Raw genomic sequence first — 16,769 nt, 5'->3', positions numbered from 1 at the left:
CCTACCTGACCTCCCAGGGATTTGCTCCTGGAGAACAGTGGAAGGAGGTCGAGTCCAGAAGCATGGGCATCGCAGGGGAGGCTGTTGAGAGCCAGGCTTGGCTTTCCAGCCACGGTGGTCCAGCGAAACGGGCTGGCAACAGGTACTGCGCAGACCCTTTCCCGACAGCGGCGGCTAGGGCCGACCGAGCGGCACAGAAAAGGCCGAGCAGCGTCGACGGGGGAGAGAGAGAGGGCAGAGCGCACGGGGCGCAGCCGGTGTTCAAAGGCCGAGCAGCATCAACGAGAGAGAGCAGAGCGCAGCCGGTTTACAGGACCGAGCGGCGTCAACGGGGGAGAGAGGCGAGAGAGAGCAGAGCGCAGCCAGTGTTCAAGGGCCGAGCAGCGTCAACGGGGGAGAGAGGCACGCAGGAAAACGCGAGGCGCTGCCATTGCCACAAGGACCGCAGAGAGCGGCATTGGCAGCAGCGCAGGAGCAGCGCACGAAACCCACAGGGCGTCGCCATTTGCCAGGAGGACCGCCGAGAGCGGCGTTGGCATTTTAAGCTGCAGGTCGGGAAAGAAAACCAGCAGCAAGAAATCTCCACAGGAGAAGTACAAGAAGGTACATAAGGTGACGGAGAGTAGTTCAGACGAACAGAAGAGTGATACAGACTCCGGAAGCAAGGAGCTGGGTTGTCTGAAACTACATAATGTGATCAAAACGGAGGATCACCAAACTATCTGGGTCATGCTCAAGATAGCAGGAGTCCAAGTGAAAATGGAATTGGACACAGGATCAGCCCTAACAGTCATAAACCGAAGGGACTACAAGCGGCTATTCTCACATATACCCTTGAGAGATACAAAGATTGTCTTGAAGACGTACACGGGGCAAAAAGTCTACCCCAAAGGAAAAATAAGGGTGAACGTTATATATAACGGCAAGGAAACACCAAAAATGGACCTATATGTATTGCCAGATGGAGGACCACCACTACTAGGATGTGAATGGATCCGGAAGATACAGCTAGATTGGCATTCCATACAAGCACTGACTGTAGATGCCAAAAAGGATGACGACGTCACACCTGGACGACTGTCAAAAATGCTAACTGACGCACAAGAAGTGTTCCAGCAGGGACTCGGAACACTAAAAGGCATAACAGCGACGATCAAAATAGAGGAAAATGCAAGCCCAAAGTTTTTTAAGGCCAGACCGGTACCTTATGCGATCCGCCCAGCCGTCGAAGCAGAGCTGGAAGGTTTGGAACGTTCAGGAGTACTGTCCAGAGTGGACTGGAGCGAGTGGGCTACATCCATCGTTCCTGTAATGAAGAGGTCGTTGAGTAATACGCCTGGGGAACCAAAGAAGGTTCGCATCTGTGGGGACTTTAAGGTAACAGTGAACCCAGTCCTTCACACTGTACAATATCCGCTTCTGCGGATTGAAGATATTTTCGCCTCGCTATCTGGAGGGAAACGCTTCACTAAGATTGATCTGGCCCAGGCGTACCTGCAAATGGAGGTAGAAGAAGCCTCGAAACAGTACCTCACGATCAACACTCATAAAGGTCTCTACCAATACAACCGGCTGGTGTTCGGGGTAGCATCAGCTCCGGCTATTTGGCAAAGGGCAATGGAACAAGTCCTGCAAGGGATCCCAGGGACCCAGTGTTATTTGGACGACATCCTGGTCACGGGCGAAAATGACAGTGATCACCTCGCCAACCTGGAGCAGGTGCTCACTAGATTGAAGGAATATGGGCTCCGAGCTAATCGCCACAAATGCGAGTTTTCCAGGAGCAGATCTCGTATTGTGGCCACGTTATTGATAAAGAGGGGTTACATAAGTCCTCTGAAAAGATTGAGGCAGTAGTCAAGGCTCCAGCACCGGAAAATGTGTCACAACTGAGGTCGTTCCTCGGGCTGGTGAACTACTACCATAAGTTCTTGCCGAATTTGTCTACCGTACTACACCCACTGAACACCCTACTGCAAACGGGGGTACCATGGAAGTGGAGTGACGAGTGTAAACGAGCTTTCCAGAAGAGCAAAGCATTGATCACATCGAAAGAGGTGTTGGCTCATTTCAACCCAGCACTACCAATTCGGTTGGCGTGTGATGCATCACCCTATGGCATTGGAGCGGTGCTGTCGCACAAATTCCCGGACGGCTCGGAGAGGCCAGTAGCCTTTGCGTCTCGGTCACTAACCTCAGCCGAGCGTAACTACGCCCAGATTGACAGGGAGGCCCTCAGCCTAGTGTGGGGAGTGAAAAAGTTCAATCACTATCTGCACGGGCAGAAGTTCACCTTGCTGACTGACCACCAACCACTTGTCTCCATCTTTAATCCAAAGAAGGGCATTCCGGTGATGACTGCGCAACGGCTACAAAGATGGTCCCTTTTTCTAGGGGCGCACCAATATGATATCGAGTATAAGGGCACGAAACAGCATGGAAATGCTGATGGGCTATCACGCCTGCCACTGCCTACTGCGGAGGAAGCACCAGCAGTGGATCCTGTCAAAATATTTCATTTGACTATAATTGAATGCTTGCCAGTAACTAACGCTGGTATAGAGAAGGAGACCCGAAATGACCCGACACTGTCTCGGGTATATGATTTGATGGTGAAGGGATGGCCAACACATGGCGACTCACTGTTGCCAGCATTCTCATCCAGAAGAGAACAGCTGTCAGTATGCCAGGGGACCTTGATGTGTGGATCCCGAGTGGTAATTCCACCCAAGTTAAGGGAGAGAGTGCTCAATGAGCTTCACGAAGGTCATCTGGGAGGGGTGAAAATGAAAAGCCTTGCTAGGGCTTATGTGTGGTGGCCGGGGATCGATCAGCAAATCGAGGACCTGACAAAGAGCTGCTCAGGATGCCAGAAGGTCCAAAATGCACCACCACATGCCCCTCTACACCCATGGGAGTGGCCCTCATCTCCATGGCAACGGGTGCATATTGATTTTGCTGGTCCATTCATGGATTCAATGTTTTTAATAGCCGTGGATGCGCACTCGAAATGGCCTGAGGTGATCAAAATGTCCTCCGCCACCACGGAGAAAACTATTGCAGTCCTACGGACCATTTTTGCCAGAACGGCTTGCCAGAGCAGATTTGCTCTGATAACGGACCACAGTTTGTGTCCGAAAAGTTTCGAAGATTTATGAAAAGCAATGGGGTAAGGCATTACACATCCGCCCCGTATCATCCAGCCACAAATGGATTGGCTGAGAGGTTCGTACAAACCTTTAAAAAAGCAGTAAAGGCCATGTGCGATGACGACATTCCACTGCAGCATAAGGTGGACAATTTCCTGTTAGCCTACAGAAATGCGACACATGCAGTCACCAACCAGGCCCCGGCCATGATGTTCTTTAACCGAAGGTTGAGATCTCGTCTGGATTTGCTCAGACCAAATGTACGAAGAGATGTTGAGAATAAGCAATTCCAGCACATCAATGAGAAGCCGACAAGGAGCTTCAATGTAGGGCAACCAGTCTTGGCCCGCGACTACCGAACAGAGAAATGGCAACCAGGAACGATATGCACACGGCAGGGGCCACTAATGTACACAGTGGATGTTGGGGAGAACATTGTGAGACGCCATGCTGACCAGATCCTAGAGTCACAGAAACGAGTCAACCCCATGTCTCGGCCATACGTACCTGGTGAGGAACCCGACGTACAGGTCGCATCTACCTCAGAAACAATAGCATTGGAAGCTGATGAATCAACTGACGACAGGGTGTTAGAATCGCCTCCGCACCAAGAGCGAGACACTCGGGAAAGGCGTTATCCAGAAAGAATCAGGAAGCCTCCCCAAAGACTGAATTTATAAATAGACTATTTCCAGTTAATGTTGCATGTTAAAAGTGTTAATTGTAATTAGTTTGATATTTAATTGTTAAATGAGTGTTATGGTACTGTTAATCTAAAAGGGGAGGAATTGTAGTGTATGTACCTTTAAGGGGGAGAACTACTTTTTACAGCTCCTGTATCCTGTAGTACCGGCAGTGACCACACCTGTATATAAGCCCTGAGTGGTGCTCTGTACAGTTAGTTGCAGTTTGAACCCTCATTCAGTAAACACCTGTTGATCGTCCCTTGCAGTCTTTGTCTGATTATTGAAGGACACCACATTAAGATACCCGGATCTAACACAAATCATTTGTTGAATTAGTGGCTTTGCTAAAAGAACATTTCAACCCTAAGCCTAGTGAGATTGTACAGCGGTTCAAGTTTAATTCAAGGAACAGGAAAGAGGACGAGAGCGTAATGGACTATGTAGCGGTGTTGCGTAAATTAGCACAAGATTGCAGTTATGGGAACAACCTGAAGGAAATGCTGCGAGATAGGCTAGTTTGCGGAATTATGGACAACCGAATGCAGCGTAGATTATTATCCGAGACTGGGTTTACTTATGAAAAAGCATTGGAACTTGCTCAAGCCATAGAGACAGTGAACCGAGATGTAAAAGAAATACAGGGTTCAGACAGGGCTAATGCTACGCAAGTTGCAGGTCAGGTTGTTGTGCACAAGTTGAACATGCGTTAGAAACCACAACGTGAGCATGTGAAGGCATGTTATAGATGCAAGGGCGATCACCTGGCGAGTGAATGCCGGTTTCTGGAGGAAAAGTGCTACAAGTGTGGGAAACAAGGACACATAAAACGAGCTTGCAGGGCAAAATCACCTGTGGAGGAACCCAAACCAAAAGGGGGAGGACAGCAAAACCAAGGGAGAGAAGTGAAAAAACATGGAGCACACCACATCAGCGGGGAAGCTGAGGAAGAAGAGGACATGTTCATAATGTATAGCGTGTTAGAGAACATTCCAAAAGTGGCTCCTATCACATTGCAACTGACAGTAAATGACTCTAAGGTGAACTTTGAAGTGGATACAGGGTGCGGCGTGACCATAATGAACAAGGCAGAGTACTCAAAATTGTGGAACCGTGCAAAAGTTCCAGAGTTAAAGCCTTGCTCCCTGCATCTTAAAACATATACAGGTGAACGAGTAGCAACATTAGGTACAGCTAATGTAACTGTGCAACACAGGGACACAGTGGAACAGCTACCTGTAGTTATAGTATCGGGTACCGGACCAAACCTGTTAGGTCGGGGCTGGATAAAAGAACTTAAATTAGACTGGGGAGCAGTACATCAAATAGATGCGGGCAAACAGTTGACTTTGCAAGAAGTGTTGAGTGAACATGAGAATGTGTTCAAGGAGGAACTTGGCACATTTAATGGCCCCCCAGCTAAGATTTATGTAGACAAGGAGGCACCGCCAAGGTTTTTTAAACAATGACCTGTGCCTTATGCCATGAAGCCAAAGGTAGAGGCTGAGCTTGACCGTCTATTGAGAGAGAACATACTAGAGCCAGTGAAATGTTCGGAATGGGCAGCTCCCATTGTACCTGTTTTAAAACCGGACAATTCGGTAAGACTCTGTGGAGACTATAAATTGACAGTCAATCGGGTGTCCAAACTAGAGCAGTATCTGATTCCCAAAACAGAGGATCTCTTTGCAAACCTGGCTGGAGGAAAGAAATTCACAAAGTTGGATATGAGTCATGCCTACTTGCAGATTACACTGGATGACGAATCAAAGAAGTATGTCACCATAAATACACACAAGGGCTTGTTTACATATAACCGCTTACCGTTTGGTGTCTCATCTAGTCCAGCTATCTTCCAGAGGACAATCGAAGGTGTACTGCAAGGGATTCCACATGTTTCCATCTATCTGGATGACATTCTGGTGACGGGAAGAACCGACCAGCAGCATCTGAGCACTCTGAGAGAGGTACTACAGAGATTGGAGAGGGCAGGGTTCCGGCTCAAGAGGAGTAAGTGCACTTTCCTGGGGAATGAGGCAGTGTTCCTGGGACACAGAGTGGACGCCACCGAGCTCCATCCACTCAAGGAGAAGGTACAAGCACTGCAGGACGCCCCATCTCCTACAAATGTGGCTGAGTTAAAAGCTTACCTGGGACTGCTGAACTATTATAACAGGTTTTTACCAAACTTGTCAACTGTGTTAGCACCTCTTCACAAACTACTGCGCAAGGAGACACAGTGGCAGTGGGGAGAGGAGCAGGGGGTTTCATTTGAACAGTCCAAGAAACTGATGCTGTCGTCGGATGTGCTGGTTCACTACAATGCAGAGAAAGACATCATTCTCTCTTGTGACGCTTCACCTTACGAGGTGGGGGCAGTTCTTTCACACTGCATGGAAGATGGAACTGAAAGACCAATAGGGTTTATGTCCCGAACTCTAACACCAGCGGAAAAAAACTATTCCCAGTTAGACAAAGAGGAGTTAGCAGTAATGTTTGGGTTACAGAGGTTCCACAAGTACATATATGGCAGGAAGTTCACCATATGCACCGATCATAAACCTCTTCACTCTCTTTTCAACGAAATGAAAGCAGTTCCACAGATGGTGTCACCCCGGCTCCAGAGGTGGGCAGTGACGTTGAGGGCATATGAGTATGTCATTGTCTACAAGGCGGGCAAGTACCATGGGAACGCAGATGCCTTGAGCCGTCTTCCACTGCCAGGCAAACCTATCCGTGCAGCTCCAGAGGACAGAGTTTTGATGTTGGAGGACACTGACACAGCACTTGTGACTGCAGAGCAAGTAAGAACATGGACAGGTAAAGATCCAGTACTGTCTAGAGTTCGAGAATATGTGGTGAGGGGATGGCCACAGCATCCAGAAGGGGCTGACTTCACACCCTACAGTGTCAGGAAAACAGAGCTGAGTGTGCAGGTTGGTTGCGTGTTGTGGGGAGCACGAGTGATTATTCCACAGCCAGCACGACAGTCTATCCTAGAGCAACTACATCAGTGTCATCCTGGGGTCTCGCGTATGAAAGCCTTGGCTAGGAGTTACTTGTGGTGGCCAAAGCTAGATGAGGAGATAGAAAATCTAGTCAAGACATGCAGCACTTGTCAGGAACACCGGAAGGCACCAGCAGCGGCTCCTCTCCACCCCTGGGAGTGGCCGGATAAACCATGGAGAAGATTGCACTTAGATTATGCGGGTCCATTCATGGAGAAGATGTTCCTCATAATCATTGGTGCACATTCCAAATGGATGGATGTTTATCCTGTAAATTCTGCTTCCGCCACTACTACTATAGACTGCCTGCGTCGGAGCTTCAGTAATCAAGGGCTACCGGAGATCGTGGTGAGTGACAATGCCACTTGTTTTGTGAGTACAGAGACAAAAGAGTTCTTGAGAAAAAATGGCATAGTGCAGGTGACCTCGGCTCCATATCATCCGTCCTCGAATGGACTTGCGGAGAGAGCCGTACAAACATTTAAGGAGATGATGAAAAAAAGTGCAGAAGGGAGTTTAGCAGCCAAAGTGTCACGGGTTCTGTTCAGCTACAGAATAACACCTCAATCCACCACAGGACTCTCTCCTGCTGAGATGTTATTAGGTCGTAGACTACGCTCCACTCTTGACCTTGTCCACCCAGACCTAAAAAGGAAAATGGAAAACAGACAAAACAAACAAAAAGAGAACCATAACAAAAGAACAAAGCGCCGACGTTTTGGAGAAGGAGATGCGGTCCTTACCAGAAATTTCAGTTATGGACCAAAGTGGATTCCTGGCTTCATAGACTCAATGACAGGTCCAGTATCATACAAGGTCATGTTGGGAGATGGTAGGGTAGTACGCAGACATGTAGATCAGATACTTCCCAGACAAGGGGAAATTGAAATGAAGGTTCCAGATGCAATGACTGAAGACAGGGTTGCCCCCAGTTATCCAAGTGCATCTGTGGTGCCACCACCAGGGACAGAGATAATTCCACAGGAACCTATCCGTCAAGAGGAAACCATTGTTGCAGAGTCAGATACTCTGAGCACTGCTCAGGAGCAGCTGGTGGCTTCACCACAAACAAGCAGGGACTTTACTGTTAGACGTTCACAAAGGACTCGCAAGCCACCAGAGAGATTGATACTGAACTGTTAGATTCGTCAAGTATGGAGCATGATGAATGGAGACTCCTTATGTGACCCTCAGGAATGGTTGTTTGTTAAGAAATTCATACTGAAATCTTAAGGGGGGAGGGATATAGTAATCTGGGATGTTATGATTAAGGTTATCCACCAGGTGGTGCTGTAGCCAATGCTGCTACTAAGGTCAGAGGTTTGCTTCCTGTTAAGGTCAGAGGTTTGCTTCCTGTATAGGTCAGCACAAGGTGGAATGCCAGGATGCTGATGCAGGCTGTCTGTAAACGTGTTCCCAGTTGTTAATAAAGTACTCGTGTTAATTCTACGATATCGCCTCTTTGAGTCCTTGTTCCACTTTCTGGATTTATCACAGCATCACAACACTTTGGGGCAGAGAATTCCAAAGATTCACCACCCTCTGAGTGAAGAAATTCCTCCTCCGCTCAGTCCCAAATGGCCGACCGCTTATCCTGAGACTGTGACCCCTAGTTCTAGACTCTCCAGCCAGGGGGAAACAGCCTCTCAGTATCTACCCTGTCAATCCCCCTCAGAATCTTAGATGTTTCAATGAGATCACCTCTCATTCTTCTAAACTCCAGAGAGTATCAGCCCAATCTACTTCTGACTGTGACACACGGCCGTTCTTTTACTGCAGGGCTCTGGGTCACATTAAGTGACGTGTCATTAATGGCGGAACCTCGTGAGCAAGGGTCTTTCCAGTGGAAACCAGATTTCCAAATAGATTTTGCGCAGTCGCAGTCCGATAATTGCAAACACCAATCGGTATTCCAAATCGACTGAAACCTTTAGCAAACTTTTTTTTGTAGTTTATGGAAAAATCATTTTACATTTCAGTAAATAATTGTTGTAAGAATTCACAACAGGACAAGGATTTACAGTCTTTGTGGACATATTAGTCTAGAAATTACCTTGTGCAACACTAGCATCTGAACAGTTAACACGGCGGAATTAAGTAGCCAGGTCACGGGCTCTATGGGAACTCCATACAAATGCATTCAGTGCTCCTAAACGAATAGCGCTCAGTATCATTTCAAGGCGATTGTTCATTAAAAACGATTTTACTTCTTGCTTTAATTTCTTCAATATTCACAAATGGCAGATACAGATACAAGGGAAAATTCACTGGTTCCACGTTCCCAGCAGCGAGCTACGCCCAAAGGAAGCACGGGTCAGAGTATCGGTGCAGCAGTGTTATAGTCCTATCACTGACCTGCACTCATTGACTGGGAGCACGAGATCAGTGAAATGATCTTCTAATATTTATATATTGTCTTTTTGTAAATTGACGGGCTGTCCTTGAAAACAACAAATTTAATTATATGTACAGTAATATTGACTGGAGTTTCACTGGTTTTGAATAGTTCCCTGTGCAATTCGTTACTGCTGCTAACAGGCTGTTCTATAACCTTTTCCATTGCGAGTCGTCGTGTCATTTGCATTCACATGGCCGGAGCCGAAAATTAAACTGAGATCACTCATCTATGAGGAGATGTTGAGTAGATATAGAGAATCCTATATTCGCTGGAGTTTAGAAGAATGAGAGGAACTCACTGCCTGAAAGGGTGGTCGAGGCAGGAACCCTCACAACATTCAAGAAGCATTTAGATGAGCACTTGAAACGCCATAGCATACAAGGCTACGGACCAAGTGCTGGAAAATGGGATTAGAATAGACAGGGCTTGATGGCCGGCGCGGACACGATGGGCCGAAGGGCCTCTTTCTGTGCTGTATAACTCTATGACTCTCCGCCCCCTGGACTGATTGGTTAATGTAGATTTACTGCTTTAAAAAGGTGCTGCTGGCCGGTGCGCTGGGTATTTTGCAGGCGGGTTGGGTTCCTGGAATAGCCTGGTTTGAATCCCCCGCTGCAATGGTACCGCCACATTGGGCGAGGCAGTCGTCTGTGCAGTGGGAGACTCTGAATATTTGCAGTGCAGCTTCCAAACATTTCTTATTATGTGTTAAAACTATGATAACTCTTTGTGGTGACAGAGACCGTCACCCGTCACAGCACCGTACATTCCTCTCTGCACAAACGCAGTAACAAGTTGAATGTCACGCTGTCATGGTACAGCCTTAGCTTGTCAGGGTCAGCCACTTTCATCGAAAGATTCCAATAATTGATTCCTGGAATATGAGGGAAGTCCTATGAGGAGATGTTGAGTAGATATAGAGAATCCTATATTCGCTGGAGTTTAGAAGAACGAGAGGTGATCTCATTGAAACATATAAGATTCTGAGAGGGCTTAACAGGGTAGATGCTGAGAGGTTGTTTCCCCTGGCTGGGGAGTCTAGAACTAAGGGGCATAGTCTCAGGATAAGGGGTCGGCCATTTAGGACTGAGATGAGGAGGAATTTCTTCACTCAGAGGGCGGTGAATCTTTGGAATTCTCGACCCCAGAGGGCTGTGGAGGCTCAGTCGTTGAGTAATGTTCAAGGCTGAGATCGATAGATTTTTGGACTCTAGGGGTATCAAGGGATATGGAGATCGGGCGGGAAAGTGGAATTCATCAGCCATGATCTTATTGAATGGCGGAGCAGGCTCGAGGGGCTGTGTGGCAGAGCAGGCTCGAGGGGCTGTGTGGCGGAGCAGGCTCGAGGGGCCGTGTGGCGGAGCAGGCTGGAGGGGCCGTGTGGCGGAGCAGGCTGGAGGGGCCGTGTGGCGGAGCAGGCTCGAGGGGCCGTGTGGCGGAGCAGGCTGGAGGGGCCGTGTGGCGGAGCAGGCTGGAGGGGCCGTGTGGCGGAGCAGGCTCGAGGGGCCGTGTGGCGGAGCAGGCTCGAGGGGCCGTGTGGCGGAGCAGGCTCGAGGGGCTGTGTGGCGGAGCAGGCTCGAGGGGCTGTGTGGCGGAGCAGGCTCGAGGGGCCGTGTGGCGGAGCAGGCTCGAGGGGCCGTGTGGCGGAGCAGGCTCGAGGGGCCATGTGGCCTACTCCTGCTCCTGATTCTTATGTTTCTTATGTGGTGAGCAGATTCCGTGAGCAGGTGAGTTTGCTGGATCAGGCTCTTTTGGACTCTGGTGAGCTGTATGGTCCTTCAGGTGAAGAGGAGAATGTGATGAGGATATCAAGCCTAAAATAAGAGGAAAGTCTGAGAATCTGTTAAAAGGGCTAAACACTGAAAAATATCTTTTGTTTCTCACAGGTTCATGACTCCAAAGTCACGATCTATCCAGCTGCCTTCACCCCCCTTCCATACTTTGAGAGAAATTATCGAATCTTTCCTTCCAAGAGTGGGAGTAAACGAACGGCCATGAAAAACAGTCAGTCTTATGCAATGTCTACCATGCATTAACCAGTACATCTATTTTTATATCGCAATGTTTGTAGAAATGCAATAGTCTTTGAAACTGAAAATTTTAAATATGCAAAAATATAGTTCCTTGAGATAACTGAGTTACTACTGAATATGTACATTTTGCTACCTTATTTATGGATATAGTCAGAGCTTTGATACTGATTGTATTGCACATCTTTGAATGGTCATACCAGGGCTGCCAAATTACTCTGATCACATGTGGTGTCGGAGATTAATCCGTGCATTCCAGTTAGAACTGGTCATGACTTAATTTGCAGATTATTGAGTTAATCAATAGACTGGAATTCATTATTTTTTCTTATTAATTGCTGCTTCACGATGCTAAAGTTGCAGCCCATGGAATAGGGGCCATAATCATCATCTTCTTGGGCAGTCCCTTGGAACCGAGGATGACTTAAAGGGTGGAAGATGCCTGTGCGAGAATTCTTTTAATGTGGGGTGGCTGTTGCCCACCAGCTAACGGGCCATAATAGCCTGGAATCTGACGCTATAAAATATCGTCATTCGAACACTTAACACATTCGTATGAAATAACCGCCAGCGTTCAATAGGTTAACAAATGCTGTTAAAATATCGGACAAAGTAATATTTAAACGATAATATCGCAAAGTACAGGCTTACCTAATGAATTTAAACGAAAGACATTTGAATGCAAGTAGTTTCACTTGGTGTCATTGCTGACTGCCTGAATCCGTAACTTTAGCAGGACGTGCACGAAAGTGTAATCGGGCCGCGGGAGGGTGAGGAGAAGTGTAGGCTCCTGATGCTCTGGCCATCGTGGTGCAGGACAGGCTTGATTTCTTTTTTAATTCACTCATGGGCGTCGCCGGCAAGGCTGGCATTTATTGCCCATCCCTAGTTGCCTCTGAGAAGGTGGTGGTGAGCCGCCTTCTTGACAACTGAGTGTCTTGCTCGGCCATTTCAGAGTCATCCACATTGCTGTGGGTCTGGAGACACATCTAGGCCAGACCGGGTAATGACGGCAGATTTCCTTCCCTAAAGGACATTAGTGAACCAGATGGGTTTTTACGACAATCCAGTAGTTTCCTGGTCACCATTACTGACACCAGCTTTTTTTATTCCAGATTTATTTAATTAACTGAAGTTAAATTCCCCAGCTGCTGTGGTGGGATTTGTACTCATGTACTCTGGATTATTAGTCCAGTAACATCACCACTATGTTACATTCCCATGATGGACCAGCTCCTCTTTTCCTGCCCGTCAATTTTGTATGTTCGGCAAAACAAGCTCACTGCACATAATGTTTCTCATACAAAAAAAGTAAAGAAAGATTGACTTCCCGGGTATTTTACTTATCTATTTTATATATGAATCGTGTTGTGCAATTTGCCATAGAAGTGACAGGATATGTGTGTTTTTGATAAGTATTCCTATGTTACAACAGTGACTACACTTCAAAAGCGCTTTGGGACATCCTGAGGTTGTGAAAGGCGCTATATAAATGTAAGTCTTTCTTTTTTTAGTATTATCTTTACCCCTTGGTTTTGATTAATTGAAGACCAACAAAAAAAAAAATACTCAACCTTTCTGGGGTTCCGATAGGTCTGTTTGAGCGTCTTAGTCACATGGCTCGCCGTTCACTCTGCCAACTTCTCTCTTGCATAAAACGTTTATTCTTGCAATTTTCCTTTGGCTGCAACTCGTTTCAGGTTTTATCCTGGTTGTGGGTTTTATCCCAGACACTGCTGCAGCGGAGCTCAGCGTCACAACCCACGGCTGGCGGCGAGGAACGGATGGCTGAGCGCAAGTGAACCTGCTCTCGGCCCCGCCTCAGAGTGAGCTTTGTAAAGTGAAGCCTTTTCATCGGAGCCTGGCATTGGCCGCGCCTGTCTCTGGATGACAGAGGGCCCTCACTGTGACTGCGTGACAGCACGCGACGCACTATTTCTTATTAGATGGCTCCGTCTTTGCACGTCGACAGCAGGGTCGATCCCGAGGACTTTGGGTCGGGGCCTGAAATGACTGGAGCCACTCTGCGAACAAGTGTTTGACGGGCGGCCGCTCCGTTCTGCTCACCGCTTCCATACTGTAAAAGCCGGGTCGCAGACAATGCCTGCAAAATTCACAAACCCAACTTTAAATGCGGTGGCCCCTAAATTCCAGGGCAGTGCGATGGGCCAGGACTCTCGGCCGCCTGCTGCGTCGGATGTTGGTCCCATCCCAAGTCCTAGGGATCGGGCCAGGCAGCCTACGCCTGAAGAGACACTGCACATGTGCCGTCCTGATAAAGCCCTGACAACATGGCACTCCAATGGTGGGGGGGTGGAGCCAGAGGCCCTTAAAGGGCCGCAGATTTTCCTCACAGGGAAACAAAGTGCCTCCATTCAAAAGATAATCAATCCCCCCCCGGGCTCAATCACATTCGCCGTTTACCATTTTTGGTGACTTTGCTAAGCCCACAATGGAACCAATATCTGCTCTCGGCATTTGTGTCTTCTCCTAGGTCTAGCGTGGGGATGCTGGCCTGGGATAGCATAGGAACGCCCCAGAGCTGGCAGTGAGGGGCGGGTGGGGCGGGGGGAGGTGGGGGCAGGGGAAGACTCGCCTGTTCCCCTCCCCCGACTGGAATTTAGTCCACTGCTGACAGTGGGAAACCTGCTGGATCTGAGTTTTGCTCCGAATGTCTGGCACCCCAGTGCTGTCCTCTTTCCCACCGCCCCCCCCCCCCCCAACCACCCCCCCAGGAATTTCAGCTCTCCTGTGTCTTTCTTGTGTGACTTTAGGCCTGGTTCCCTGTTGTAGCACAGGCAGTGCAGTAGAAATCAGTGATGCTCGTGGCCACTTTGAAAGTCGAGAGCTCCCCTCTACCGTGTGCACAGAAATAATCTGCTTGCAAACCTGAAAATATAGTTGGCTGCTTGGCGCCTGTTTATATTTACAGAATCAGCTGAAGTGCTGTCCCCGAGACCCATAAAAACTGGATGCCCTTTAATAAAAACAATGATAGTTTTAAAGCCAAGGCCAAATAGGAGGCAAAAGTGGACTTTCAGCAGAGTGGGTAGTGGGCAGCACTCTCGCTTGAGTCACAAGGCTGCGGGTTCAAGTCCCACTCCAGAGACTTGAGCACAAAAATCTAGGCTGACACTCCAGTGCAGTGCTGAGGGAGTGCTGCACTGTCGGAGGAGCCGTGCTTTGGATGAGACTTTAAACCAAGGCCCCGTCTGCTCTCTCGGGTGGACGTAAAAGGTCCCATGGCACTATTTCGAAGAAGAGCAGGGGAGTTATCCCCGGTGTCCTGGGGCCAATATTCATCCCTCAATCAACATCACTAAAAACCAGATGATCTGGTCATTATCACATTGCTGTTTGTGGGAGCTTGCTGTGCGCAAATTGGCTGCTGCGTTTCCTACATTACAACAGTGACTGCACTTCGAAAAAGTACTTCATTTGCCTTTTTTTCAGGTCAGAAATTCTTGATGGCCGAACAAAGTCTTTAAGTAGCACTTTATACTCCTGTATTATCCGACTATATTTGAAATTATAATTAGTGGAGATTTTGATCAAGAATCTGATCTTTCTGATATCTGCAGCTGTTCACGGTTTATTAACTAGAAATAGATGTGATTCTTTGTGAGCTGCCCGAGTGTTTATACGAGAAGAACCAAGGCAGATGTTTCCTTTTGACTGCACAGATTTGTTTGGCCTCTTCTGTTACATAAGCACTGTATTAACCTTTACGTTGCTAAATAAATAAAAAATCTATATAAAGTACCAAAGATTTTGAAGGTTGAACAGTTGTATTAAAGGCAGTAAAAACTGATTATTATTTTAATGATTGCGGTGTGAAATCACTGATGCAAAGAAAGTGACGGTAAAGGGTAGAATTCACAATCGCACTGTTCAGGTGCACTTGTACCAAGTTGCTCTTTGTGTTACTTTCGTTAACCCATTTTGAAACAGGTTAATGTACTAACGAGTGTGATCCTGGCCTCTACCCTTTACTGTCACTTTTGTGTCAGTCTGTACCTGAAACTGTTTTGTGTCAATGTGCAGGTGGCGATCAGCCACCTTGGGATAATTTTGAGCATCTTCCAGGGATAATTTTCAGAGTGGATTTGGAACCAGTGTCTGAGCCACTCTCTCAGCCGGGGAGGGTGGGTGATGGGAACAGATGGTCAGGAAAGTCAAATCAAAACCACCATGTTTTTTGGGGGTGGTTTGCATGACCTTTAACCCTCTGCTGAGACCAAATGGAAACCTTATTTAACACAAACATGGTGGGTTACCCTGTGAAACAGTCCACTGACCCGCTGCATCACCAACTATTGGGACACAGAAGGGTAAATTTTATAAGGCTCTGCTCCTGGTATGGACCCTGGCTATACAGGAGCATGGGTCCGTGATAAGGCCACAAACACAATCGGACTGTAACGCTGTCGGGCTTAGTCTGGGATTCGCGTTTCCTTCAGCGAGGCTCTGCACCTGGAGCCTCGCCTGTAAAATTGACCTCCTCAAGGAGAATTTCCGATCTCGGCTCAACACATGCTTCACTACCTTGTTAGGAGACGTGTTGTTTTTTAAAAAGCGATGGTTAGAGTCTATCAGTGCAGTTTAATCTTAAACAAAGATCTGCTGTAGCTTTAGGTGTTGATCCGAGGGTTACACCAGGGCCTGGATTTGAGTGTAAAATTCAACTAGGCATCTGTGAAGTCCATTTAACTGAAGTCGTTGAAAGGCTTTGCCTAACCGATCGTCAAGCACTTTGTAAGAGCATGCACTGTGCATAAGAAACCACTGTTTGTAACTGTGTATCAGAATTAATTTTTAAATAAAATCTTTTTTGAAACATCGTGTTGAATGAAATATCTGAAGAATTTATATGCGATAACTGTATTGCTACAGAAATAGTTTTTTATTTGGAGATGTCACAATTGGGAACAGATGTCACTATGAAAAACTCAATGTAGTTTGCATTCTACATTAATATTTACAACAACAACCTGCATTTATAGAGCACTTTTAACATCGGAAAATGTCCCATGGTGCTTCGCGGGAGTGCGATCAGACAAAGTTTGACACCGAGCCAAGAGATATTAGGACGGGTGACCAGAAGCTTGGTCAAAGAGGTCGGTTTTAAGGAGCGTCTTAAAGGAGGAGAGAGGCGGAGAGGTTTAGGGAGGGAATTCCAGAGCTCGGGCTAGACTGGTAAGGCACGGCCGCCAAGAGTGGGGCGAAAGGAGTGGGGGATGCACAAGAGGCCAGAGTTGGAGGAGCGCAGCATTCCCGGGGGGGGTTGTAGCTGAAGGAGATTACAGAGATAGGGAGGGGTGAGGCCGTGGAGGGATTTGAATAGGAGGATGAGAATTTTAAAATTGAGCCGTTGGTGTACCAGGAGATGGGTGAACGGGACCTGGTGCGTTTATTTATCTATACAATAGAACTGTTATTTTGAATACTTAACTAATATGATATGAAGAGAAAACGTGATGATGTCATAGGATAGAACTTCA

General features: G+C 47.5%; 1 protein-coding gene across 3 annotated transcripts in view; it reads left to right on the top strand.

Annotated features, from left to right (window-relative positions):
* LOC147100903 (uncharacterized) overlaps positions 1-16,105 on the top strand; it is a 64,543-nt gene extending 48,438 nt beyond the window's left edge. For all 3 annotated transcript variants that reach the window (XM_085967492.1, XM_085967494.1, XM_085967495.1), the window contains exon 10: positions 11,125-16,105. The gene's annotated coding sequence lies outside the window, so the exon portion shown is untranslated. The remainder of the gene's footprint in view (positions 1-11,124) is intronic.
* Positions 16,106-16,769: the final 664 nt, after the last annotated feature.

Source organism: Somniosus microcephalus, chromosome 25 (assembly GCF_052327205.1).
Source record: "Somniosus microcephalus isolate GS21.2 chromosome 25, FLI_Smic_1.0, whole genome shotgun sequence".
Taxonomy (NCBI): Eukaryota; Metazoa; Chordata; class Chondrichthyes; order Squaliformes; family Somniosidae; genus Somniosus; species Somniosus microcephalus.
This window is presented reverse-complemented; position numbering and strand designations above follow the sequence as displayed.